The sequence below is a fragment of the Triticum aestivum genome, chromosome 2B (assembly GCF_018294505.1).
Source record: "Triticum aestivum cultivar Chinese Spring chromosome 2B, IWGSC CS RefSeq v2.1, whole genome shotgun sequence".
Classification (NCBI taxonomy): domain Eukaryota; kingdom Viridiplantae; phylum Streptophyta; class Magnoliopsida; order Poales; family Poaceae; genus Triticum; species Triticum aestivum.
Window position 1 is genome coordinate 697,184,529 of NC_057798.1, and position 10,037 is coordinate 697,194,565.

The 10,037-nt window shown below is 52.2% G+C and overlaps 1 pseudogene; it reads right to left on the reverse strand.

The window, feature by feature from the left end:
• Positions 1-995: 995 nt before the first annotated feature.
• LOC123042121 (polyphenol oxidase I, chloroplastic-like) lies at positions 996-3,239 on the reverse strand (annotated as a pseudogene).
• Positions 3,240-10,037: the final 6,798 nt, after the last annotated feature.

Sequence of the window (10,037 nt, forward strand, 5' to 3'; positions counted from 1 at the left end):
CCCAAAAGGTAACTCACCCTTTTCATCACGCGGTCCTGGAGTTGGGCAAAACAGATCGGAGTGACCAAGCCTGGCACAAGAAAAGCAGAAGTGTGGAACTTGTTCGTACTGGATATCATAGAGATCTGTTTTCTTTCGTTTGGCCGAATCAATCAGAATCCATCTCCTCAATGGTTTACTGACATCGTGTGCAATCCTCGCTCTCAAATATCCTCCCACATGATCAAACTGGACCGAGGTAGCGTTCCTGTTGATCTGTTGGGCGATCAGCTTTCCCCAGGAATCATCTCTGAGATTGTAGGGGAGATTGGGGACCCTGGCCCAAAGATGGAGCCGGTCAAATTGAACCTCATCGGGTCGCATACTGTCTTCAAATTCTGCAAGTACTACGGCGTTCTTGCTGACATGCCATGGCGACCCGTTCCAGATGCGATCTCGATCTCTTTGCGTCTGAAACTCTGCCACGAACGTGTTTTCACCCATCGATCTGAACTTCAAACCTCTAGGGTTCCCCCATGCGGGCCGGAGCGCGCTAGCAATAGTTTGGACATGAAGTAGTTTCCTGTGCAGAACTCTGCCCGCAAGGAGCCACTTTTGTGTTTCGCCTTCCTCTAGGTCATCGACGACTAGAGGAGTAGCCTCCTCATCCGTGATCCCAAGTTTTCCCAGCGCCTCCTCCAGCCGGGCTCTGTCCGACCGCGAGGAGCTGGGATCCGCCTCATGCTGCTCGCCGCCCGCTGATGAAGCCATCCCCGGCCGGAACTAGTGGGCGCCCCGCCGGATTGAGCCGACGAGCGCTGTTTCCGTCCACCGAAACCCTAATCGCCGCCAAGGGGTTTTAGGTTTTCGTCGAACTCCGGCCGCATCGCGGAGCTGGATACGTACTATTGTGTAAAACTAGTAACTAGTATGGTGCCGCGCACAGGAGTATAGGTTGGATGTACGTGCTGCAATACACATAGGACATAAGCACGTACGTACGTGCTGCAATACAATACGAGGAGACACACCATAGATTCCATACCACAACCGAACGCCGACGAGAGAGCAGATGGGTGCCTGCTTCATCGGCAGTCACTTGAGGTAGCTTATTTACAATTCGTCACCATCACCATTACATAGGTTCTATACGACGGCACGGCGAGCCACCAACGCGAGAGCGAACCACATTATGTAACTTCACTTGACGTAGCTGATGCTGACGCCGCCGACGGTGACCAGCTCACCGCCGCACCTGGGTACGAGCGACACGACCACCGTCTGGTCGCCGTCCGCCCCGATGTCGTCCATCAGGTCGCACACGCCGAACCTCGCCACCGTCTTGACCGGTCCCTTCCTCATCTCCTCGGGCCGGACCATGTGCGGCGTGTGCGCGAAGCTCCCGGCGCAGTACCCCGTCGCCTCGCCGGCGTGCCGCCCACTCCGTCCTCAGGCTCGTTCACCAGCACGTCGAACTTGATGAACTTATTGAAATGGTCGGCGATCTCGATCCCCTCTACAACAAGCACCTCCTCCTCCTCGTCCTTCTCCCGGCGGCTCCTCGACACCCTGGGCCTCGTCACCGTCATCCGTATGGTCCTGTCCAGGGTGGCAGGGAGGGTACCGGTGGTGGCGGGCGCCGGCGTCCCGCCGGACGCCTTGGCCGGCCTGGCGTTGAGCCACGGCAGGCCGACGTCCTGGTACGTGTACCGCAGCGCGGCCGGGTCGAGGCAGTCCCGGACGCGCACGCGCACGGGGCGGGCCTCCTCGTCGTAGAAGAGGAAGGCGGCGTCGAGCCAGTCGGGGTCGGTGAAGTCGGTGTTGCTCGGGCGGAGGCCGCGCCAGACGTGCCACAGGCGGTCGATGATGCCGTGGTGCGCGAAGAAGATGGGGTCGCGCGCCGCCGAGTAGAAGTTGCCCATGTCCTCGCCGTTCGGCTGCCTTGGGTCGCCTGTCCAGTTATGCACCGTGCCGTGGGGCACGTTCTCCACGGAGACGGCGCCCGGGTCCGGCTGGTCGCCGGCGCGGTACGGCTGTCCCAGGAACAGCAGCGTCTTCTTCGCGTTTGAAATCATCTGATGTGCACGTACATCTGTGTTATTTAATTTAATGACCAGTGGTTTTGTGGTTACGTTAATAATATTTTTTAAGTTGACTCGCAAAAAAAAACAATATTTTTGAAGTTGCTAATAGTATTTTTTAGGGATTCATGAGGTTGTTAGTATAGTACTACTGGCCTGGCGGTACATGATCTTGAGGTTCTCATCGATCTGCTGGTCTCTTGGGATATTGGCGTCGGTCCCACTGGAGTCAAGGTCGACCAGCACCGGCGGCTGGTGGGCGGGGTCGCGCATCTCGTCGTAGAGCGGCGACGACCTGTTGGCGTAGATGGCCGGCAGTGTCATGCCGGCCGGCGCGTCCCAGTTCCAGAACGGCAGCGCGAAGGTGTCGTCGCCGATGAGCTTGCCGAGGATCCTCTCGTGGAAGTAGACGTAGAACCTGCACGCAGGGACAAGTGACGGCTCCTTGAGGTTCAGCACAGAAAGGTGCAGGTCGTCACACCCAAAACCCATTGACCATACGTACCTGTGCCATGGGAAGAAGAGCCAGCAGTTGTGTATCTGGAGCTCCAGGTCCGGGAACCCGACCTGGTCGAAGGCGGCGTCGCAGTAGGCGCAGTGCACGTGCCACTGCTGCTCGAAGCTGCGCGGGTCATTGGCGGGCAGCTGCTTCATGAGCGCCACGGCGCGCTCGTACTTGGCCAGGTACTCCGCGTCCGCCAGGTGCGCGGCCGGGCGCACGCGGAGCGGCGAGGAGGCGGGCGGCAGTTCGAAGTCGGTGATGCCGGTGCTGGGCGTCGGGCAGCAGTTGGTGTCCGGCGGCGTGTTCGGGAGGGCGGGCGTTTGGCAGTTGCGGAGGTCCGGGGCCTGGATGGGCGCGGCGATCACGCCTCGACCTTGGTCCGTGGCCAGCCCGGCAGCTGCGGCGCTGCCGAGGCCGAGGAGCACCTCACGGCGGTCGACGCGGCCGCCGCCGGCTGCCTCGTATGAGACTGAGAGACGCCGTGGCTGCCTCGCGTCCTTGCGGTGGTGGAGATCACGGAGAACGTTGCGTCGCGGAAAGGTTTGGAGGGTGCCTGGCATGCGAGGGGTGGCACTCGGTAGCACGCGAGTGCTCTCCATGGCTGCCGGTATCTGCTACCTGGCTGCTGCTCGCTTAGGGTTAGGGATGCACTAGTTGTGGTGAACTTTTTGAGGTAACGGATGGTGCCTATATATAGTGCGTGCGCCGCCCACGTACAGCAGGTGCTTGGTTTAATATGACCGTTCTTCACGTACTAGGTGTGATGATTACAGCGAACTGAGCGATGGAGCGTGTTGAACCTTAGCTTTTGGTTTGTTGGCAGTGCGAGGGAGAAAACTACGTTCGTCGAAAATGGGGATCTATACGAGTAGCTACTAGAGGATTGGGTGTTTTTTGTGTGTGGGGATGCTAGTATTATACACTGCATGCACTGGCACTGACACCTGACACGCTGTCTATACGGTGCTACGGACGCATATGCATATGTTGAGCAATATTGCGCGCACGTCACAAATTTGTGGCGCAAGCTGCGATTTGGTGCCAAAACATACGAAGGGCTGCGTTGCGGTCCTAAATTTAGCACGCTTGTGAAGAATATAGGTCACCGGTCAATGACACCGAGCCGGCTAACAGCCACTAGTGATGCCTTTAGGATCCAGAATGAACCCGCACTATTTAGCCTGTGTCGTTTTCATTTTGTGATCTCCTATACATTTCAATACAAAATTGAACAACAGAACGAAATTCATGCAAATCGAAGGATTTTCATCTAAAATGGACCAAACACATTACATTTTTGACATACTTAACCTAAACTCCTTTTAGTCTAGTCTAAGATCTTCACCGGCCTTGGAGGTGTCTATATTCCACTTCCTGTCTTCCCCATGTCCATCAACCTCATTAGCCATGAGCCCAGGGAAGTGAAACTGTGGGGAGGGAAGTTTAAGACGTGGGGGTGACCCTCCTGGGACCCAAGCTGTAGTGTCATCCCATATCCTATTCTTCCATGTCGAAGACTGTCGTGTCGACGGTGCCGACCGTGGACTGGCCAACCTTGTGGTCGTGGCGGCGGGCGCGAACTGCGGCGGTGGTTGGACGACACAGAGCTAACGACGTCTGTGGTTGCCTGCGACTCCTCTTCATCCACCGCCACGTCGATGTCTGCGAACATGTCGTCTCTCTCCGCCTGTAGGACGCGCAACCACCATCGCTCGTGCTGGATGTCGCGAGCGCTGCACATGGACTTATCTCGCACCCGCTGCTCATCCAGGAAGCCCGGGTACTCCATGACCATGGACGTGACACTCTTTTCGTTCTCCTGTCCGCCGGTGATTTGCTCTTTCGCCAGCAGCTCTTCCACCATTACAGTGTCATAGTGCGTCAACGCCGCTCCGAGGTGATGCCGACATGGACCAGCGAGGGCGGTGGCACCGGCTTGTCATAGTATTCCTCGTCCATCGTCTGGCCGGCGTCCCTGCCCTCCGGTGAGCTCGCCGACAAGTGATGAGCCCTTGTGCATACGGATCGAATATGAGAGAAAGAACCCATCCAGAAACACGCCCAGGATGAAGAACCCTAGCCTCCAGAAGGATATAGGAGGGGGAATTGATCCAAGGACTCCGCCATCACGTCACCGCCTCGAGAGGACATTATGACAATCCGTCTCCATCATCACCACCCCGTCTCCATCTCTTTGTAATACATTAGCCAGTGTGGATTCACTTTTGTACTACTTTGGCGCTACCACCATGTTCATCATGATTCATCCCGCGACGCTCTTGATGTGCGAGTAGATTCCTAGTTCTTAGGGATATGGACGAAGCCTAGTATATTTATGATACTTTGATAATAAGATTTAATATTCTCTTTATATTTTTATGTTAATATTGTTCTTGATGTTGGGTGAAGTCGACCATCTAACATATACCTCTTTTGGATGGAAGGTTGTTACTATTGGTGTGAAGGTGGGAAGGGGAGGTCAGTGGTGGCAGTGCTTATCTTCCTCCTTCGTGGATCATTGCAATAGGGGTAAATGGAGACTGCTTTAGCTGCGTCCATGGGGAGACACTTTATTACCATTCGGAAACCAGAGTGAGTATGATTGGTAGTGGTGTATGGGATGCCGGACTGCCGCATATATGCATATATCTGTAGGCTCCGCCCATAAAAATAAACATACAAATTGGCTTGGGAATCCGACTTAGAATTATGTTTAGGCATCAGTTGTGTTAGACACATACTAGTGAGAATCTGGACTCTTTGGGAACGCTTCAGTCATACTCAATCGTTACTCATGTCTCACGCTACTTTGTTTTAGTTTTGCAATTTGCTTTGTTTTTTTTTTGCGGGAGAAATAGCATTACATTACTCAATCACAATGTCATTACAATCAGATGCTGCTATTTCCAATACTTCAATTGGACCAGCTCCTAACCAAATCATGGTCCTGCCTTCGGTTCTAGCAAACTTAGCTAAGCAATCACTAGCTTTATTTTGAGATCTAACTATATGAGAAATACAAGTTTTTCTTAAACCCATGAGGTGCTTAATATCTCTAACAATAGAGGAATAAACCGAACGATCCGTATCCGAGCTTGATAAGAGGGAGCAAGCTTCGATAGAATCCATCTCCACCACGATCGGCAAAACGCTTCGCTGCAAGGCGAGAGACAGGCCTTCCATACACGCACACAACTCCGCCTCAAGGGAGTCTCTGCAGGAAAACAACACCCTGCAGGACGAGAAGTTAATATCTCCTTGATGATCACGTAGAATCATGCCTGCACCCGCCTGTTCTGACATAACAAAGGAACCGTCGGTATTCAATTTGGACCAGCCCGACTCCGGCGCAGTCCACTTCCGTTCGACCTGAATACCAGCGCATCTCCCCCTTCTCACTGTATCCTTCCATTCAATATAGGTTTTGCCTTTGGCTGGGTCAGCCTGTGGATTTTGTTTGATACCAATCAAGGAAACTAGATAGCTTTGAAGAAATCTTAGAGAGATTTCCATAGGCGGGGCAGGCTTAGCATGAACAAGTTCGTTTCGGACAAACCAGCACCTCCAGAAAATCATTAGTATCATTGTTCGTTCCAGGCTAGAAAGAGGACCCAGGACATGTAGCAGCCATTCTTTCCCGTTATTAAGTATTGATGTGATATCCGGGAGCTTCCACACCTTTGCCATGGCCACAAACAGATCACGTCCAAACTGGCAGCGCACAAACGGGTGAAAGTTATCCTCCTCTTCTACTCCACATACCGGACACATACTTGTGGTTTCCAATCCAATACGGTGTTTCCTCTGCCATGTGGGTAATGCATCATTGGACAATCGCCATGCAAAGTGTTTCACTGTTGGAGGGGCATCACACTTCCATATGAAGTCCCAGCACGCCCGACTACCCGAAGGCACAGAGCTGGACGCCACCGCCGAACTCCGATGCGCCTCATCAAAAGCTAGTTCATAAGCTGATTTCACCGTAAAAATACCATGTTTGCCCGGGCCCCAGGTGATCACATCTCCTTCCATTCTGGGAGAAGCACGAATCTTCATTATTTCATGTACATCTGCAGCCACAAAATACTCCCGAAGGAGCTCGACATTCCAAGACCCATTGGCATTAAGCAGACTAGAAACAAAACGAATACGGCAGCACCCCTGAGGAGAGATTGGTTTATATGAGAAGGGTCTCGGGATCCAGCTATCCCGCCACACCCGTATGCTTGCCCCGTCCCCTACTCTCCAAAGCAGCCCCTTTTTCAACAACTCCAGACCATGGCATATAGCCAGCCAGGATGAGGACCCATTACCAGCAAAAACAGTGTCTTCCAACTTGCCATCAGGGTAATAACGAGCTTTTAGAACCCTAGCACAGAGGTTGTCCGGCTTTGTTAAGAGCTTCCATGCCTGCCTAGCCAGTAGGGCCTGATTAAACATCCGAAAATCACGAAAGCCAATACCTCATCTGTCTTTAGGCTGCAAGAGATGGTCCCAGTTCTTCCAGTGCACTTTCCTTTTACCTTTTGCAGAACCCCAATAGAAATTCCGCACCATGCGCGTAAGGTCATCACAAACGGAAAACGGTAGCTTGAAGACGCCCATAATATAAGTTGGAAGTGCTTGCGCAACCGATTTGATCAACACTTCTCTCCCCGGTTGTGCCAAGAGGCCATCCCCCCATTGTATCAAACGTTTGGTAAGCCGTGTCTGTAGATTCTGAAAACGCCCTTTAGACATCCTCCCTTCTGGCGTAGGCAAGCCCAAGTATTTCTCCTCGAAGTGAGTGCTCGTGATATTAAGTACAGATCTTACTTCCTCCTGAACCGCTATGGGGCAAGTGTCACCAAAAAGAATGGAGCACTTGGCAGGGTTTATGCATTGCCCCGTCGCCTTCCCATACAATTCCAACACCACTTTAACCTCATCTGCTTGCTCTCTCGAAGCCTCAAAAAATAGCAATGTGTCATCAGCAAACAATAAATGTGAGACACCCGGTCCTCGTCTAGAGACATGCACCGGCGTTATGTCACCCGAAGCCACTTTGCTCTTTAGAAGAGCTGATAAACCATCTGCCACTAGCAAAAACAGAAACGGAGAGAGCGGATCTCCTTGCCGAAGACCACACGTCGGCGCAAACGAATCCAAGAGGGTTCCATTAAGTTTGACAGAGTATCTCACCGACGTGACACACGACATTATCCAGTCAACCCATCGCTGAGAGAAACCCAACTTTTGCATCATTTGCCTCAAGAAGACCCAATCCACTCTATCATATGCTTTTGATAGATCCAATTTGTAAGCACAAAAACTCTTTGTGGGGTCCTTCTCTTGCTTAATATGGTGTATACACTCAAAAGCCACTAGTGCGTTATCAGTAATCAACCTCCCTGGAACGAAAGCGCTTTGCTCAGGAGAGATGAGATCATCCAGCAATGGCCTCATCCTATTCACTAGGCACTTAGAGATGACCTTATAGATAACATTGCACAGACTAATGGGCCTATAGTCCGTAATTCTTACCGGATTGGGAACTTTTGGAATAAGTACAATAGATGTGGAATTCACTCCCTCCGGCATGATACCAGTGCTGAAAAAATCCTTCACCGCAGCCAGCACACCCTCCTTGAGGGTGAACCAATTCCTCTGAAAGAATCTAGCGAGGAAACCATCCGGACCCGGCGCTTTTAGTGGCCCGATTTGAAATAGAGCGTCCGAGATCTCTTTATCCATAAAAGGCTGACCCAACCTTTTGTTATCCTCCTCGGTCACCACCGGGTTAATCAGAGCCAAAATAGGTGCTGCATTTAGTGTGGGATCGGCTGTGAAAATATCATGAAAATAACTGTTAGCCACTCCCCCCATAGAAGCAAGATCGGAATGAACTACACCGACACTATCCGTCAATTCCCGAATCTTGTTTTTCCTCGCCCTCCAGACTGCTTTGCTTTGGAAGTATTTTGTGTTTCTATCCCCCTCCTTCAACCACGTGATACGTGATCGTTGTAACCAAAGCATCTCTTCTTGATACAGAAGCTCGTTCATCTTGTCCGTCACTCTTGCGATATCTTGGCGATCATCATTCATATGCATCAATTCCTCTAGCTGAGTACGGGACTTGGCAAGCTCTCTTGTAATATTACCAATTTTTTTGCTCCACACCCTAAGAGCTTCCATTGTTTTAGACAGAGCGTCCCGCAACTGAGCCATATTATGAACTCCCCCACTGCTTCCCAGGCTTCCTTTATCACCTCAGACAGGGACTCATCTCGCTCCCAAAACACCTCGTACCTCCTCTGCTTACCACCTAGCGGTCCCGGGTCGGCCGAACCCTTTAGGACCAGGGCCACATGATCTGAACAGGGCGAAGGAACATGCACCACAGAAGCATATGCAAAAAGGTTCCTCCATGCATTAGTTGCAACTGCCCTATCCAGCCTTACCTTAACATTACCTCCTCCTCCCCTCTTGTTATCATATGTAAAGGGCACACCAACAAAGCCAAGGTCGACTAGGCCACAGATCTCCAACGAATCCCGAAAAGCAATCATTTGTGGCTCACCACGCGGCGTAGCAGATAGATGTTCAAAGTCCCACATGGCCTCGTTGAAATCGCCGATCACAAGCCAAGGTAGATCATTCAGTGCTTTTAGCTGCTCGAGTTTTGACCACATAATATGTCTGTTTTCCACTCATGGTTCACCGTATATACAAGTGATCCTCCATTGTGCTGCCCCCTCCTGGACACGCACCTGTGCATCAATAAAGTGTTCTTCCTTTCCCAAGATCTCCACCTCGTCGTTCTCATGCCAAAAAAGAGCAAGACCGCCGCTCATACCATTACTATCAACCCCAGCAAAACCCTTCAACCAAATCCTCCCACGCACCTTTTTTATTTTCTCAGCCTTCTGTCTTGTTTCACACAAAAACACCATATTGGGGGAATGTGACTGACAGATAGTCGCTAGCTCTCGAACTGTCCGGGTATTCCCCCCTCCCCGGCAGTTCCAACTTAAGACATTCATTGGGCCCGGCGGTCCCCCTCACTGGAGGCCGCCTCTTCTGTCATGGTTGTGTCACCATCATCCCCCTCTTCCCCTTGCTTCCTTCTCTTGACAATAGGCACCTTGCCCAGAGTAGATGACGGCTCTGCCACATTACTCACCCCGGAACCACTCCCCCCCTCCAGCAACAGAACGGTGTTCGGGACTTTACCCACCAGGTTTGGCAATGCCTGCCCTCGAACCACAACAACCCCATCCGCCCCCATGAGCCTCTTGCGAGCCGTCCGCACATCATCATCACCAATATTGTGAGCTCCTGGCACAGTTTGCCCACCATCCCCCATCAACTGAACATTATCATCAACTCTCATTGCATGAGATCCTTCCGAACCATCTCTTCCTCCTGACCCTCCTACGCCTCTTCCTCCTCCCCTACCAGCCCGCCTTGCTCCTCCCCTCCCCCCCACCTTG